We start from the raw sequence: 19626 nt of genomic DNA on the forward strand, positions 1-19626 counted from the left end.
GAAACAGGATATTGGTGGTGGGAAATGTACGCTGGTGGAGGGATGGGTGCTGGACCATTGTATGATTGAAACCCAATTATGAACAGCTTTGTAATGGTCTATCTCATGGATTTTCAATAAAAAGCATTAAAAAAAAAGAAATGTGGAGTTCATGTCCAATTCAATCAGCTTAATCAATGGCTGAATGAATAGTAGTACTCTTACATTAAATCACTGTCACTATTACTATCATCCCGTTGCTCATTGATTTTCTCAAGTGGGCACCACTAACGTCTCCATTGTGAGACTTGTTGTTACTGTTTTTGGCATATCAAATAGGCCATGGGTAGCTTGCTAGGCTCTGCCGTGCAGGCAAGATACTCTTAGTAGCTTGTTGGGCTCTATGAGAGGGGTGGAAGAATTGAACCCAGGTCGGCCGCATGCAAGGCAAACACTCTACATTAAATTTAAAACAAAAAAAACCAAAAAACAACAACAACAAAAGCCACATGCCTTGCATGCAGTAACTGACCCTGGTTTGGTCCTTTGCACCACGAAGGGTTCCCTAAGCATGGTCAGGAGTAATCCCTGAGCAAAGAAGAATGAGCCCAGAGCACACAAGAATCACATGGTCTCATGTTCAAGCATCTCCTTGCTTTATAGTTGTTAGTCTAAATCAAGTCACATGGCCAAGCTGAGATTTAAGGTGTGGTAAAATAGAAGCCTCTCTTTAGGGGGACGTTTCAAATTCACATTATGAAGGGGTGGATTATAAGGAATGGGGAAAATTATGATCATTTTTGAAATTAACCATATGTGACTAGTTTATAAAAAGCTCAACATTTAAAGGATTGATATGAAGGATATGCCACGGTTTAATGGCTAGAATTTGTATTTTATTTTAGTCCTATGTGCTGATTGAACAAGTCCAGGGGGAAAACCTCATTCAGCCCTATAAATTCCAACTTTTCTTTCACTACTTTAGCTTTTTGTAGTGTATCCCAACTAGCTGCAACATATAGCAGCTGCTATTGGACAGAACTGTGTGAATTATAGATGGAGTGGGCTGTCATGAAAGACTGCCCAGCATTTGTCAGAGGTGTCTCAAAGTGGCCAAATAAGCCTTGGGCCTTCCATGCTTCCAACAGCTCAAGGGGACATAACATTTTATTTTCTGATGACGCAAATTGTCCGGTCTCAGTGAGGGAAGTGTGTGCATGACTTAGTAAGTGGGCATCCTTGGTGAATACATAAAAAGGCTTTTAGTAGAGACCCAATTTCTTAATGAAAGACAGTATGTGAAAGCGAAATGCAGCATAATGACAGCTTTACATGCCGAAGGCTCAGATTTGATACCCCGTACCACTTAGTCCCCTGTGAGCACTGCTGGGAGTGACTTTCAAACACTAATCTGTGTGTGCTGGTGTTTATTTTTCAGGTTTTGGGTCACACCAAGAGGACTGGAGTGATAGCACAGCAGGTAGAGCATTTGCCTTGCAAGCGGCCAACCCAGGCTTGATTCCTCCATCCCTCTTGGAGATCCTGGCAAGCTACCTAGAGTATCTCGTCTCCACAGCAGAGCCTGGCAAGCTCCCCATGGTGTATTCGATATGCCAAAAACAGTAACGACAAGTCTCACGATGGAGACTTTACTGGTGCCCCTTGAGCAAATTGATGAACAACGGGGATGAGAGTGCTATAGTGCTACCTAGAGATGCTCAGGGGTTACTCCTGGCTCTGCAAGGCAAGTAAGTGCCTTACCTGCTGCACTCTCTCTGCGGCTACCGGGAGTGGCTCTTGAGCATCATCTGTTGTGGCTTCCCCAATTGCAAGGAAACTAACACACATAAGCTCTTGCTCTCTGTGATAATGTCAGATAATTCTTCAGTCTCAGGAGGTGGAAATTTAAAGAGCATGGACATTAAAATGCAACCACCACCTTCCCCTCCCTGCCCCCCTCTCCCTCCTCCTGCTGCTCCTTCCCCCTCCTCCTCCCTCTCCTTCTTTTTAAAGCTTTCTTATTTATCATGAGAAAGAATGAGGTTGTATTAGGGAATTTGGGGGGGTGGGGCTGGGAGGGGAGTAGGTGGGTGGTAAACCTGGCAGTTCTCAGGGTTTTCTGCTGACTCTGTGCTCAGGATTTACTCCTGGTGGTGGGGACCATACATGGATACGTAATGCATGGAGTTGAACCCAGGTCAGTTTGATGCAAGGCAAGATCTTTTTCTGCTGTACTATCTTGTGCTGGCTATGTACTAAAGATTTTTACTCTCAGCCCTTACCCTCAGCCCTTTCTGTCACACATGAACAGGTTCTGTGAATTATACTATTCCCACCACCCCACTTGGTCTTCTCATGGAATAATTCCTCATGCTCCATTAAACGGAAAGGGACATTATTCGTAAAATAAAACTCTCTCTTGTTAAAGCCCCTCCCCAGTGAGCACTGAAGAAATATTTTCCTTTTATAAAAACTTCCTTTTTTGAACAGCAACAATATTCATATTTGCTTGTTTTTAAAGACAAAAGTTTCCGTGATTGGCACATTACAAAGTGTTGTTTGCATTTTTCATTGACCATAGTTTCCCTCCAGCATTGGAAAAGCCCAGCAGGGAGGAAATGACTGTCTACACGTAAGCACTGGCAGAGAATTCAGTTTCTTGAATCAATGCCTGTAACCTTAGAAAGAGAGCCCCATGAGTGATTGATCCCCAAAGAAAAGCATGACCAAGAGTATTGGGCACTGGGCCCTTTGGTCCTTCTGCCAGAGCATTCTGCCCTTACTGGTTTTGTACATGGGGACAGAAAGAAAGAGAAAGAAGAAAAAAGGAAGGAAGGAAGGAAGGAAGGAAGGAAGGAAGGAAGGAAGGAAGGAAGGAAGGAAGGAAGGAAGGAAGGAAGGAAGGAAGGAAGGAAGGATATCTTTTGATAAAAGTCTTCTGATACTGACTTTGTAACTGAGGACCTAGAGGCTTAAGGACATAGGGTGACATGTTCAAGGTCACAGTGATTGCCAGAAGCAGAGATGAGAGCAGGAATTGAATCTTCACTTCTAGTCCACTGCTCTTGGTTTTGTGGCAGATCCTCTTTCTCATCTTCATATTTAAGCTAGGCAATCTCTTTTCAACAGATACTCATTGTCAAGGCATCTTAAATGTTTAACACCTATCAGAAGATGAAAATTATTGTTTCTTTTTTTTGAAGTAGGGTACACATATTTGCTTATTTACTTATTGGTTTTAGCATCACATCCAGTTGATGCATAGAGGCTACTATTGGCTTTTCACTCAGTAGTGACCCCTGGCTTGGGGGATCAAATAGGGTGCAAGGGATTGAACTGGGGGTGGTGGGATGCAAGGCAAATGCATTTAAGCCTTGTACTATATCCCCAGTCCCTAGGTTCTTTTTAAATTTCTCTATGCTGTTGCAATATCAAAAGTTTACACTGCAAGTTTACACACTCTGTTGTGGTATGTCAGAGATCACAGCTCTGTACTGCCAGTGGGGCATTGCCGGGTATCAAACTGGAGGCCTCAAACATTCCAGGGAGACACTCAACCACTGAGCTGTATCCTTGGGACCAAAAAAGCAGTGGTGTTTTCTTCTTTGCTCAATTGCTATGATATGGTCTGGCTTCTCACCTGGCTTCTTATAGTCCTTCACCAAGATGGGTGACTTACTCTTTCTCCATTGCATATTATACTATGATGTATATTTCATCATATTATACTATGATGAAACTCAAAACCCAAAGCTGCTATTCAGAATCCTGTAAGGGAGCAATCACTAATATAAAACATTCTTATGATTACTGGTTCATGGCTCTGACAGCATCAAAACCATTTATTATCAATTACTCATAAAGCCCTCCACTAAAAAGAGTTGTCTCTTAGCACTTTCAGAAAAACTGAATGTAATCATCAAAACAGTCTCCATTTCTGTAGTATAAGTCTTGCTTGAGTTAAAGGACTCAGGTTCTGTCTGCAAACCATCTAGAAAGGCAAAGAGAACTAAGGCATAAACCTCAGGAAATTATTCAAATATTCTGATTCCTACAAAGCCTGGAGTCTGAAAGGGAAGAATTCCCTGGCTGTCTTTTAACTGGTAAACAACACCAGCACCTAGAATTTCAGCTGGTCCTGAAATACTCCGCCTCCCATTTGGGAGCTGCCTCTAAATGTGGCAGCTTTCCCACTACCTAATTAAAACGCCTTCACAAAACAACTTCAAATCTGACAAGGATGAATAGCTGCCAAATGGGCACCTTTCTTCACTGGGCCTGTAGAGAATTTGCTTCTAGCTAACAAAAATTTGTTACTGAAAGCCAAAAAGGCTATGGACACTAGGTGAGGACTCTTCTGTGATGCTCAAATGTGGACTGAGCCTTGAAGTATGAACTCAGACTATTCTGTCAGTAAATTTCACAATACACATGGGATAAAAATATGAAACAAAGAGGGAAAATGGCATTTGGAGGAAAACTAATTGAGTAGGGGCAATAGATGTTTAGGTTTTTTGTTTGTTTGTTTGTTTGTTTGTTTTCAAGATTGGCTGGACTGATAGTGCAGTGGGTAGGGCGTTCTCCCTGCATGTGGCCGACCCGGGTTTGATTTTTCTGCCCTGCTCGGAGAGCCAGGCAAGCTACTGAGAGTATCTTGCCCACACGGCAGAGCCTGTTAAGCTACCCGTGGTGTATTTGATATGCCAAAAACAGTAACAACAAGTCTCACAATGGAGACGTTACTGGCGCCCGCTCGAGCAAATTGATGAGCAATGGGATGACAGTGATACAGTGATATTAAACCCCATTTAACAACATTATTAACTCTGTGCTATATTACGCCAGTGAAGTATATTAGGGCAGCCTAGTGTAGGGGCCAGAGAGGTAGTATAAGAGTTAAAGCATGTTGCATGCAGTCAACCCGAGTTCCCTCCCAAGTACCACGAATGGTCCCGGGTGGCTACAAGGGTTACTGCTGAGTGCAGAGCCTGGATCAGAACACTGAACTCCCAGAAAACCAGTGGGTATGGCCCAAAATAAATAAAACCAACAGCAAAAAGAGTCCTACTGCTCTGATCACTGCCCAGACAAGTGTTTCAGTCAGGACTAAATAAATTGCGACGGAGTTTGACTGTTGTGGTTTAAAAACACAAAGGTTTCTTCTTTGATTCAATAGAACTTCCCTGGCAGAAAATCCCCAGCGCAATTCTGAAGGAGCTCTACTAAGAACTTCTTTTGAGTGTCGCAGCTAGCGAGTCTCAAGGTTACCTCTTAGACCGGGGTGGCTGCTGGCCGTAAACCACTACATCTTTGTAACAGAAGGAAATGGAAATATGCAGAGATGGGGCCTGGTCTTGACTAGGAAATGATATTTTTCATCTGGGCACATTGCCACCCCAAATAAAAATGGGGTCTGGTTACCAAGAAAAAAAGAGATCAACCTGCAGGCTCTGTCATAGCTGGATTCCTTGGCTAAAGATTGCTTTCTCTGTCTTGCAGCTTTCTCTCAAAATCAAGGTCTGGCAGGCAAGGGCAGGCAGATCTGAACAAACTTCTCTGTTTCCCAACACGCTGAAGCCAGGAGAGGAGTCACAGGTGAAAGGCAGCAATTACTTTTCCGTAGATGCCATTTGGGAGAAGTGATGTTTTTACTTTATAATGATAAAGGCATTATTCAACTTTTGTCAAGAAAATAAATCAATTCTCACCTTCCAAAAAAAAAAAAGCATCAATTCTTTTAAATAACTCAGTTCTTGCTATGAATCAGTTCCGCATTTTAGCAGCAGGGAGAAGAGGCACACATCTTATTTTTTTCTTTGCCCTTTAAACGACAGCTCATCTAAATAGTCTTTTGGGCAAAAAGACCACGTTCCCTGAAGCTGTTTTTATCTTTGCTCTCAAGAACCCCCATGCTTCTCTTCTGTTTGTTTGTTGTTGTTGTTTTTCCTGTAATCTCAGTTCATCTGAACTAGTTAAAGATACTAGGAAATGGGTTTGAAAAAATTAGGAACAAGAGGCAATGGAGAACAGGGGAAAAATGTGTGCCTTGTATGTAGCAGGCCCGGTGCATATGCAGGGCAACATGGGCTCCCAACCATTGCCGGGGCGGGGGCTCATGTCAGCACCAGCTTCCAGAGCTTTCACATGGAACTGCTGGCCCAAGGAACCAAGAATCATCCAGAAGGGGCCTAGGGTTCTCTTGATCATTGGGGTGTGAATCTCCCACTCCCCCAATGAAGTCAGAAATAAAACTCTGGGAACCTAAGTGCTTAGATATTTTGTGTAAATTAAGGAGAGGAGAAACCGAGGTGACTGCCTGCCCCAGCAGGGCCGAGTCTCAGCACCGTGGGACATAGAGCTGTGGTGGCAGTGCATGCAGTTGCTCATCCACTGTGGGGTGCTGTGAGCCAACTACCAGGTGACCTGAGACTCGGTGCAGGTGTTCGACCTGGCACAGACCCTTCATGATAGGGTTCTGCTCTGCCAGCTGCTCAATAACCTCGGGTGCACTCCATCAACCTCAAGAAGATCAACCTGAGGCTGCAGATGTCCAGATGCTGCCCAGAGACACAGGCAGGTGTGTGTTTGTCAGTGTGCAGATCATTACAACATGCCAGTTGACCAAAAGCTTACATTTGGTAGACTGGGAACACCTATAAAGGCATTTAGAGGCCACCCCAAAAGCCTTCGTCCCTCTCAGAGAACCCGGCTAGCTACTGAGAGTATCCCGCTTGCATGGCAGAGCCTGACAGGCTACCTGTGGTGTACTCAATATGCCAAAAACAGTAACAAAGGTGGTCCTCATTCTCCTGATCCTGAAAGAGCTCCCAATATGCCATCAGGCTACACTAGCATGTGACAGGGATGAATGGAGACATTACTGGCTCCTGCTCGAGCAAATCGATGAACAACGGGGATGACAGTGAATCAGTGATACAGAAGGACAGGACTTCAGTGCAAATTTTCTGGTCTGGGTTCCTATAAGATGTGTGTCCTTGTCCCACCTATGCTTGTTAATTTTGCGTCAGTATGGCTAGGGCCTGGTATGCAAGTTTAGTTAAGCACCAGTCTAGTTGTTATCTTGAAGGCTTGTTTTGTTTTACTTTATAAAGACCACACCTGTTGGTACAGGGCAGTGGATTTTGGGAGCCCTGAGGTACTGAGGATTCAATTCAGGATCTCACACATATTAGCCATGTGTTTACTACTTGGTTTATCTACCCTGTCCCAAAGGTAACAGATTTCTCTCTCTCTCTCTCTCTCTCATACGTATATATACACATATGTATATGTCTCTCTCATACATATGAGAGAGACATATACATATGTGTATATATATATGAGATTTCTTTTTCAATCAGTAAACTTTGAGTAAAGCAGATTACTCTTCACACTGCAAGGGTTTCATCTGATCAATCAATGGAAGATTTTCGGAGAGAAGAACTGAGGTACCCAAGTCAAGAAGCTCATCCCCATCCAACCTTCAAGCTCAATCTAAATGATTGCAACATTGGCTCTGCCCTGGGTCTGCAGCCTGCCGTGCTCCCCTGCAGGATTCAGACTCACTAGCCTCCACAATTGTATATGTCAATTTCTCAAACTTTGAAAGACACACACACACACACACACACACACACACACGCACATGTACACGCAGACGCACTCAGATGATATAAATATCTTGATTCTTTTTTTCTGCAGATCTTGACTAATAATATAACACACTAACTTCCAGTTGATGGAACTTGGCTAGTGAGTCCATTTTTGCTGATTCTCAATTCTATAATCCATTTGTTCAGATTATACTACTTAAGGCAGTGTGGTATATTTCTACAAAATGGCTTATGAATCCTGATTTGAGTTTGGGTTGGAATGTTAGTATTAAAGAACTACACCCTGGATAACTCTTATATATTTGAACCTCAGTGTCCACATCTATAAAATGAAAAATGAGCTGCTTTGAGGATAAAATAATCACTTAGCCTTAGGAGCAGACACGAGTCAACAGAGTCACTGAGTTCAGACATCAAAGTTCACACAGCTAACAAGTTTAGGCTCATAACCAGCAGTGCATTGCTTCCATATCACAGAAAACTCTTCTACCTACCACAGAGTATATGTTTAGTATTAATTTCCTTTCATTTTTCTCTTCTATTGCCCTTTGTTTGATTATTCAGCTGTTTTAGCTAGTAGTAGATCCAATGAAAGCAATAAAGTGTTGTACAATTTAATTTATAGCTCTTGCATAGTCAAGAATCTTCCCCAAGGTGATTCATTCTATAATATTCTTGCCAGGGGCTGATGTGAAAATATAACAGCCTGCTTAATACTGAGAATCTGGGCTTGCCTCAGAATTCACACCTGCAAATGCCCCATTTAAGGGAGTGGGGCAACCAACTGGATATAGCTTCTGTCTATTCTACTCAGTTCAAACCTAGAGCCAAAGCTGGTACATTTGAACATATACTTCACTGCCAACATCTTCCTGGTATTATTTTAAAAGTGAAAAGGAATGCTGGAGAGCAGTCTGGAGTCTTCCCTCCTGGCTTGAGATAGCCCAGAAAGCAAATGCGCTGTTTTATTTCATGTGATGTGGCACCCATAGGGAATGGCACAAGAACCTCTCTGTTCCTTCTCTTCCCTTTGGAAACAAGTAAAGAGGTCTGCTCCATTAGTACGAAGAGTGCACTTATGCATTTTTAAGTGGTTCTTTGGCAAACCAGAGAGCTGTTCTATGACAGGCTGCAGACATTGTGTCTGCAGCTATTCATCATCATAATAGCTGTCCTTACAACATCAATATCCTCAATTGTAACCTTATCTCCTTGAAAATTCATTTCATAGGAGAATGCTGATATTGGTACCAAGTTGTTCTATAATTCTAAGGAAAAAAGTGCTGTAAGTTCTCTGCAGCTGGCATAAAACTTGTTATAAACCTACTTGGATATTGATCAATTTAAATAATTTAAATTTCAAGAATTTTTACAAAGACTAATTTTCTTTCAGTGAATTACTTCAGGGTTTCCAGTATGAATACTAATAGAAGAACCATTACTTTTGTTTGTTGTTGTTGTTTTTGCTTTTTGGGTCACACCGGTGATGCTCAGATTCCTAGCTCTGCACTCAGGAATCAGCCCTGGCGGTGTTCAGGGGACCATATGGGATGCTGGGAATCAAACCCGGGTCAGCCACGTGCAAGGGAAACGCCTGCCCCGCTGTGCTATTGCTTCAGCCCCTACTTTTGTTTTTCGTTACTGTAAAACAGTTTAAAACTTAAAATACATAGCTTGTATTATAGACATAGATGTCCTGATGTGATAATATTTTGCATTTGTACAATTTTATTTAACATAATGTATGGCATTGTACAAAGTCAAAGAAGTTGGGGATTCAATTCCTTTCCAGATTGATTGCTCCTCAATCCTTCCCCAATGATGAAAAATTTCTTTCTGGTCCCATATTCTATCTCTTTGGATTATAATGACCCTCCTAGCTATAATTCCCCTTCTTCCACTATTTACAAATTCTTACTTATCCCTTGACATCAAGATAAAATGTCACCTCTCTCAGGAAGCCTTTCCTGATTTCCCACTACTTTCTTGGAGCTAAATCTCTCTCTCTCTCTCTCTCTCTCTCTCTCTCTCTGTCTCTCTCTTTCTCATCTCTCTCCAAATATATATATGGAGATATATAAATTACTCTATCTATCTATCTATCTATCTATCTATCTATCTATCTATCTATCTATCTATCTTATTTTCTCTGTGCTCTGGAATCACTCATGACAGTGCTTAAGGGACCATGTGATTCTAGAGACCAAATCATGGCCTCTTGCACATAAATAATGTGTCCCAGCCTGTTGAGAAGTCTTTCTGGTCTACCTGATAAATTTAAGCACTAGTAACCTAGCTTTCATTTGGACTTTTATTCCATGTGGCCCATGGTACTCTTCCTCTTTTTCCATCCTTATCATTACTTCATTCATATATTTCCTCTTGTACTATAAATGGTCAGAAAGTTGAGAGTCTATAGGTAGTAGAGAAACATGGCTTTATAACTGCTAAGTTTTTCCCACCAATTCTTCTTGCAAATTACAAAGCAGGTAGTAGCACCTGAAAACCATACAGTTTCAAAACAAACAAATTTTATTTAAACATCATATATTAAAAATAAGCAAGCTAAAAATAAATTATAAAAGACACATATTCTAAAATTAAATTTGAAACAATACATAGACAAAACTGAAAGCAGCAGGGTTAAAACCAGAGCTGAATAGTCCAACCTAATATTAGGAATTGATATTGATATAAGTAGGGTGAAATAAATATTTATGATTTTTTTAAAGATTGAAGATAGTGAAATTAGATACAAAAAAATTTAAAATGGAAAACTATAAGATTCAGATGGAACCAAACCCTAATGGCAAGGAAAAAAAAATAAGGTAACTGCAATCTAAGTGGAAGAAAGTGAGGGGAGGGAACATGGGGGAGGAGAAAATTCAAAATCAAAGACAACTCTACTAACTTGCACACCGGATCAGGAAGGGAAATGATTATGAGGAAGCCCTTTCGATAGCCAAGACTTCTCCTCAGAATTCTCCTAAGAACCATCCTGGTGACAGGATTTTAGTTCGGGTTTGTGTTCATCTGTGCTTTTTGGTTTGTTTGTTTGTTTGTTTGTTTGTTTGTTTGTTTGTTTGTTTGTTTGTTATGGGTCACACCTGGCAATGCACAGGGGTTACTTCTGGGTCATGTACTCTGGAATTACTCCTGGTGGTGCTTGGGATGCTGGGAATCGAATCCGGGCTGGCAAGCACCCTAGTCACTATGCTATTGCTCCAGCCCCCTCATCTATGCTTATCTCCGATGCCCATTCATTCTATTTATATTGATTTTACCAACGCCATAGAATTCTATGCTATGTGTTTAGCAGAAAAGAATTATTGCCCCTTGTGCAGTAGATTTTGGTGATAACACAAATAGGGAACCAATGATTAGACAGATAAATGCATCAAAACAGAGTTATGAAGAAAAATTTCAGATCGCTGTGAGGCTATATGAACTAACCATTGAAAGCACACCTAGAGGGGATGTAGAATGATGAAAAGGAGGACAGACACCTTGGAAGTCTTCTTTTGTCAATGTATTTGTCTTGCAATCTGAAGGAAACATTAGGAATTAGCTGAACTAAAAGAACGAGTAGAAGTAGTTAATATGTCAAGTCCCTGAAACTGGAAGACTTCAGTGGACTTGAGTATTGTGGCAGGAACACACAGGCCTGGCAGGTAGAAGTGTCATCTGTGACGGAGGTGGTTGCCAGACAAGAATTTTAGTCTTTATTGTATGAATATGGAGAAACCATTTGCTTATTTCCTTCATGAAACAACATAAAGTTTTTCATCTATATATCTGGTTTGTTCCTTTCCTTTTTGGAAGGACCCATATCTGTCTTGTATATTGTATTTCGAGAGCATACAGAACAGAGTTGATAAATATTTTGGCTGAACTAACAGCAAACGACTTTGGTAGGGTCACAATCAAAATCCAGGTCTTTTCCAAAATCTGTATTTCTTTCAGGATGTCATTCCACTGTCTTCGTGATTTGCTTTTGAGTCCTTTTGGACTCAGTGAATACAGTAGATGTTAGATGTCTCACTGATGCTGTTTCTGTCTTTAAATGAACAGTGTAGCTTCTGGAACACTGTGACTGAAAATCTGGAGATGTCTGCCTTCCCTGATGGTACATTGCTGTCATTACTGTCTACTGGTGACAGATAGTGCAGATGGAGGAAGGAATTTAGTAATGCCCATGCAGGTGGCCTGGCATTCTTTTCCTAAGAACTAATACAATTTGCAGTGGAAAATTGTTTTCCCACCAACAATTTTCACAAGTCTCAAAGAAATCTTAGTAACACTTGGTTCTTATTAAGTTCCCCCAGCAGTGACATACCTAGGGTATTTGGCACTTGAAGATGAGTTTTTAACACCTTCCTGTTGTGTCAAACAAAACTATTTTTAGCTTTAGTCAGCTAATAATTCTTTTCCTGATTTTTTCCTTCAGATTTAAAGCAAGTAGTACTTTTCATAAAGGAATAAAATTCAGTTTTTAAGTGCTACTTAAATTCTGTACATTTTTATGCATAAACTAAGCTGTGCAGTTGCCAAACAAAAATACCACACCTTGCATTTTTCACTCTTTATCACTCTTTATAATTTAAATTCAAATATAAAACTCAAGAAGTCAGAGAATGTCAGAATTGAAGTGAAATATGGTTTCTGTTTTTAAAGTCACTATGCTATAATCTATTTCAAATCTATTTGTTTAAATGAGGAAACACAAAGTAACAAAGGTCACCTATAGTAGAACAAATAGCACTTGAAGTAGCTCATATGAGTTTGTATAGTTAGGACTATATTCTCTAAAATATCTTTTATGACTAAAATGGCATAGCTGAGGGGGAAATGTGGTGAGTTGAGGAAAGGAGGGTAAGAAGAATGAAGAGATAGAGGTCACTGTATAATTGGAATTCTCCAGATTAACCTTATAAGATATAATGCTTGCTAAAGGAAACCACTAGAATATAATCATCAGATAGCTTATATGTACATGCTTCCTTAAACTCCATAGTAACCCCAGCAAGTCTTTAAAACTTAAACCAACAAATTTGGGGTGGGGAGAGGAAAGAACCTGTCATCACTGGTATTGCTTAGAATTGCCAGCACATGCTAGCAAAAAGGAGACCGGCCTGTTGAATTGATTTAGAATTGGATAGTTATACAAATTGTTATTCTGACTCATTCTCTATAATAAATTTTCAAATTTTCTGACTGCACCTAGAGAGGACAGCCTTTCCTGCTGTCCGTGGGAAACCATACTCTCAAGGACTAAATCTAATTAATGCAACAGTGAACAGATGACTAGATAAAGAAACTATGGTATGGGATAGATTTTGGTTAGAGTGATAGTACAGTGGGTACAGCACTTGCCCTGCCCATGCCCACCTGAGTTTAATCCCCAGTATCCCATGTGGTCCACTAAAGCGTGCAGGAGTGATACATTTATTTTATTTTTTGGCTTTTGGGGTCACACCTGGCAATGCTCAAGGGTTACTCCTGGCTCTGCACTCAGGAATTACACCTGGCAGAGTATGGGGGATGATATGGGATGTCGGAGATCTAACCCATGTTGGCCGCATGCAAGGCAAATGCCCTACCCGCTGTACTATCACTCAGGCCTCAGGAGTGATTCCCGAGTGCAGAGCCAAGAATAACCCTTGAGTACCACCAAAACTCTTGTGGCCTAAACTCTAGGGAGATAAAAAGAAAGAAAAAAGAAAAACCATGGCATATATTGCAGTAGAACAGTACTCAGCTTGAAGAAAGAGGAAATCATACAACTTGCAGCTACTTGGATGGATCTGGAGAGTTATCATGTTGAGTGAAATTAGCAAAAGAATTATCTAGGAGAGGGACAGATGCTGAACGATCTCTCATATATGAGATATAAAGAAACATAGTAAGGTAATAACAAATGTCCAGTAATAAATGTTCAACGACAGCATAACTTAGAACTGGTCTTCAGTAGAAAGCTTTAGTATGTGTGGAGACTCAGGGGACACTAAGACAGTGGTAAAGAGAAGCTGACACTCTGGTGGAGGGTGTGGTGCTGACATGTATTTTTTTTAATTGTTTATTATTTTTTATTGAATCACCATGAAAAAAGTTACAAAGCTTTCAGGTTTAAGTCTCAGTCATACAATGATCAAACCCGCATCCCTTCACCAATGCACGTGTTCCACCACCAATATCCTCACTTCCCCCCCCCCATCTGTGTTGCTAATGATCTTCACCTTACTCTCTCTACACTTTGATTACATTCAATATTTCAACAGAAAGCTCACTATTATTATTTGGAATTTCCCCCTAACAATCAAACTTGCTGAAAAGGCATCATTTGATAATTTGTTTTACATTGCTGAGAATGAAGAGTATATGAGGTCGCATGGCCACTGTCGCGGATGCATGGTTTTGGATTTCTGGTATTTTAGTAATTAAGTCCAGAGAAATTTCTGCCAGAAGTTGCGTCACTGCAAGCTTGTACCTCCAGTTACTGGGCTCTGTAAGATGGCAGTCGCCATGCGGCCACTGCCGCCACCACCGCAGCCCAGCCGGCACCACTGCGGAAAGGAAAGGCTGAGAGAGAAAAACCTTTCCCCTCCTGGGGCGGCATGGGGTCGCAGTCTAGAGGCATTTCTGAAAGAAGCTGCTGGGTGCCGAAAGTAGTTAGTAGGACTCCAGGATCATGGTCTTTTAGGAGCAGAGGAGCCGTTCGTGTGCGGCTGCTCTTCGTATTATCTGGTCGGAGAGCACGATGAATTATTAATAAAATTCTCATTTACGGTTTTAAACCATACAATACCTAAAATACATTTTAAAAAAAACTAAACTAAAAAAAAAGAAAAGCCCCATCAAAAATGTTGCATGTTATTTGAGAAACCAAAGAGTCCCTAATATCCCTCTAGCTTTTGGAGACAGTTTCTAGAAATCTGTGATTTAAGCACACACTTTGAGAATAATGGGAATTCTCCAGTCTTCTGTAAGCCAATGCCTTTCCAATACTTTAAAAATTGCTCTGACAAATATTCTTGGGTGCTTATTTGTTTATGGCATATGGCTTGAAAGACAAACTATTAAAGGTGGAGTTGTGGGATCAAGGTAAACATGCATTTTTGTGTTTTTCTACATATCAGATGGATTGACTTGTGACTATGAACAGTCAGGGTTTCTGGCTTCCAAAGTTTCCACTGATGCTACATAGAAACTGCGGTCCAAAAGATGTGAGGTGAAGAGTCACCCCAGCTCAGAGTAGACAGGGAAGCCCTGTGGATGGCAGGGAGAATGCACGTCGGCAGGGGAAGCTGACCATGGAGGTAGTACCTCTCCCTGCAAGAAGTTCCACCTACCTTTGAATAATTCATTGGTCTTTCACACTTTTCTGCTTTTATGAATTATTTCTAATAAAAGACAATGTCTTTCTCAACCAGATCTAGCTTAAATTTTTAAGTTCTTTGAGGGAACGAAACCTTGAAGTTGAGACTTGAGTAGAAAGGTCCATGGGAGGAGTTGACAAAAATCTCTTTATTTTTGGTTCACCAAAGCTGAGTCTCACAAAGACACTAGGCCTGGCAGGAAAACCTGGAGACACAGAGACACAGAAAGGGAGATGCCAAACACCCCGATTCAGATCTACTGATTGCAAATGTGGCATGTGAAAAAAACTGTTCTCTATTCTCTCATTCTTGCTTTTTCAAGTGACTCTCTCTCTCTCTCTCTCTCTCTTCAGGGCCTCATACTCAAATGAGTACACAGGGTTCATATATTATAGATCAAGTGGTGCTTTAGTGGATTAGCTGGGAACTTCAGCTTTATATGTATATGTACATACCTAAAAAACATTTGAAATATTTGCATGTGTATAACCATATGATAAAAGTTTACATGGAGGGGCTGGAGAGATAGCACAGCGGGTAGGGCATTTGCCTTGCACGCGGCTGACCCGGGTTCGATTCCCAGCATCCCATATGGTCCCCTGAGCACCGCCAGGAGTAATTCCTGAGTGCAGAGCCAGGAGTAACACCTGTGCATCGCCAGGTGTGACCCAAAAACCAAAAAAAAAAAGTTTACATGGAAAATAAACTGTAAATCCCTATAACCACTTTATTAATAGACAAATTAGAGAATATCCAGGTAAGTGCCAGCACCTGTGTAAAAAGAGGCTTAGAAAATTACCTAACACATACTAGCACTGGCTAAATATCAGTTATTATGCTTGGATGCCCACAGCATTCCTATAACAAATCTCATTGCAGAGGGCGTAAGAACAGGAAAGGCTTTGCGTGGGACAGACATTCAAGCTAGACATTCAAGCTATGTTTCAACAACTCCAGTATATGGGAGTTCTTTAGTAATATCATTCTGAATAATGAGATTCTCTTGCCAAAGAGGAGAGGGTGAGCAGAAGCTGAGACTGTCAACTAGCAATATGACCACATGAGGACTTGTACCCATAGAGAGCTTTTCCATGCCTCTACCTCTGGGGACAGGCCAACACGAATAGGTTCCACTTCTCTCCTATGCTGTGCACTTGGGTCACTCCCTTCCCTTATCTAAATTCCATCTTCTCACATACAACTGGAGATCACAGTAGAGCTCAGCTCTTAGACTGAAATAGGATGTACTGCAGTTATCATGGTTCCTTGCCCGCAGCAGTGACCCAGATAATATTGATAATTATTATGCATTCAGTCTGGCTGACCTTTATTTTTTTCTCAGATTAAATTATTTCTCCTTTACACAGTCTAACAAAAGAAAGATGCCCTAGAAACTAAAGTTAGTTCAGAGTAAGGCTCAATTATGCAAGAAGGTCACCTTTAAAGACACACGAGGAGAACATCGCATCATCTCTGGAGGTGCAAAGACAAGTCTTTCACCCTCTGTCTCCGGAGCTCTCACTTATTTCCCCCATGATAGTACAACTAGGCTATTTCATCAAGCTGAATGCCCGTTACACAGCAGCTGACAGGCGCCATTGTTGCTCCACGGGGTATTTGACAGCATCGTGGGCTCACTTTTCCACCTTCTGCCAAGCTGAAGAATTCTCTCTTTGTTTTGTTCCAGCTATGGTATTTATAAATATGAGCGGAGACGTCGGGAGCAGTCAGGGAAAAGTCAGCTTTCTTAAGTCTGTGAAGGTTGAGTTTGCAGGTGAATGAGAGGTAGTGGGTGGAAGCCTGGAAAAGAGGATGGCGAGGATCGGAAATGCTGCCACGGCTTTGGGCCCTGAGATATGTCTGCTCACTAAGTTCTCAGCTCACTGCCCTTCAGTCCCCACCCTGATCTCCAGGATTTCAGCAGGAAGCTTTTACAGAACCCAGCGGGCTTCTAGTCAGCGTCCTCCAAGGTCTGCTCTGACTCAGGACCCAGTTCTGGAAACCAAACAGAATCCAAGGGTTGTATTTGTGACCTCTTATAGTTCTCTCCTCCAAATTACAGTTCTTTATCCCAGATGGAGATAAGCTCTTCTCTGACCAGTACGAACAAATCAGGATTGGGAATCCTCTTCCAACCACCAAACCCTGAGGCTGAGGTTCTGCTAACTTAGGCCAAAATGTTCCCATTTCCACTTTGTGGTTCACCACAAAACACCATATCATTTGTGCTTTTCCTAACTCCCTTGCTGACAAGCCACAAGCCTACTTACTTGCCTACAAGGACCATGTGGGTAAAACAAGTCAAACTGGTAGCTGGACATGACCAGTGGGACTCTCATCACTCAGCCCTGGGTGCTTGTTGTCATACTAGACTAGATGCCTCTTATTAACAGGGCTCCAGTTTAAGGTGTATTTGTGTGTGTGTGTGTGTGTGTGTGTGTGTGTGTGTGTGTGTGTGTAAGAGAGAGAGAGAGAAACAAAAGATTCTGGTTTTTTTTTTCATTCTTTACAACCAGTTTAACTAAAACTATGCAATACATGGGGCCAAGAAATAGTATAGCAGCAGGTAGGGTATTTGTCTTGTACTCAGCCAACGAGGATTTGGTCTCCAGCATCCCATATAGTATTCCAAGCCCAGGAGTGATCCCTGAGCACATAGCTGGAAATAATCCCCACACATCACAGATTGTGGCCAAGACCAAAAATTAAAAAAAAATAATTTAAAAAACATGCCAACTAGATTTGACTCATGAGCTAAATCTGCAAGTGCTTTATAATGACTTCTTTGTGACACAGTTCCTCATGGGAGAGCAGGAAGCTTTTCCGGTTGAGGCCTAAGATTCATTCTTGCTCCAACACCCTTATGAGTCAGTGAAGAGAAGAGAGAGAAGACATAAACTGTTTCCCATCTTTTCTATAAAAATCATGAACCGGTTTAACAGAAAGAAAGAAAATGTGAAAATGAATATGCAAAGCCTATTGTTATCTCCCAGTGTAGCTCATCACCCCTCATTAACTTGTGAGATTTTTCTGAAGTGGATATTCCCCATTTCCAATCTTCTTCAGATATTGACATGAACAACCCTGCCAGAAAGCAGACCTTCATCCTGCCTCCTCTCTCTACAACTCCTGGATACCTCAGTAATGTTTCCAACCTGTTCTAGCTCAGGCTTGATGATGGCTACATTAAAAGTTGTTCACTACAGTGTGTTAGTCTAGTTTACTTACAGATGACCTTGCTTTTTCATGAGAAAGTCATGAGTCTGTTCCAATCTACCATGAGGAGAGAGTGCACCCTTCTCCCACTAGATCTATCTCTCAAGGATCTTTAGAATGAGATTTGAGGGCACACATCCATGGATGCCACCAGGGAGGCCACTAGCCTCAGGTTTGAGTTAGCTCAGCTGCTGGGATCTGGGCTCTGTCCTGTGGGATTAAGGCGTTGTATGCTGTGGTGTATGGTGTTGGTGTAAAGGAAACCCTATCATTTCACAATGCCACAGGATGTTACATGGAAGTCGTCCTGTCTGTGTTTCAGTTGAGGGGGTGAGAGGACAGATGTGAGATACCAGAGTGGGTGAGACAGCCACTCCCTTCTCCATTAGTATAGCACAAAGGAAATGTGTCCAGGAATCTGTTTTCCACAATATGTGAATGGCTCCAAGAGATCAAGACAAGAATAAGGAGGAAAACATCTCTAGGGCTTATTTTTTTGGTGGAGCAGGGAGATGGTGGTAGGTTTGAGCCATACCCAGGGTACTCAGGGCTGACTCCTGACTCTGTGCTCATAGATCACTCCTGGTGGGTTCAGAGTACCATCTGCGGTTCCAGGGATGGAACTCAGTTTGACTGTGTGAAAGACAAATGCCCTACCCACTGTACCCACTGTTTTTCAGGTCTAGTATGACCTGGAAAACATCTTTAGAAAGAGAAACGAGGGGCTGGAGAGATGGCACAGTGGGTAGGGTTCTCGCTTCACATGCACCAACCTGGATTTAGTTTCTAGCATTCCATATGCCGCCTCCCACCGGCCAAGGCACAAAAGAGGGATCCCTAAGTGCAAAGCCAGAAGTAAACCCTGAACACATCTGGGTGAGCACCTCTCTGGAGAACTGCCCTCAGTCAGAGAGCTCTTGCAGACACACACTCTCAATCCTGCAAACCTTGACCCAGCTAGCAAGGAGCTATAAACTGAACTCCCTGATTCAAGTTGGCATTGTCTCTGATATATTTTGGATTGCTGGGATATTTTTCAGGGATTGGATTATACGTAGTCGCCAGGCAGAATCACATTCTTGTTTAACTTTTCCCTCTCCTCCAAATTGATGCTATTTTCCTTCATCTTCAAATGAGAACATTTCCTCCAACTTGAACCTGAGCAAGAATCATCTCTTCAAACTCTGTTTCTAGGAAAATAAGACATTGGTCGAAGACATTGAGAAGTGCCTCTCCTTGACAGTGAGCAGGAATATAGAGGCCACCATGTCCTGGGACATGCTCCTTGCAGTTGAAAGACCAGATCTGTGAATGGTGCCTGACCCTCATATGAGGATTCTACAGACAATTGCCCCTTTGGCAGAGCCAGGTGGTGCTGCTATGTAGGCCCCAGCTGGTAGGAAGGCAATTAATGCCTGGGTAAAGACAGTAGCAGTATGAGG

This window comes from Sorex araneus, chromosome 10, assembly GCF_027595985.1.
Source record: "Sorex araneus isolate mSorAra2 chromosome 10, mSorAra2.pri, whole genome shotgun sequence".
NCBI classification, from domain to species: domain Eukaryota; kingdom Metazoa; phylum Chordata; class Mammalia; order Eulipotyphla; family Soricidae; genus Sorex; species Sorex araneus.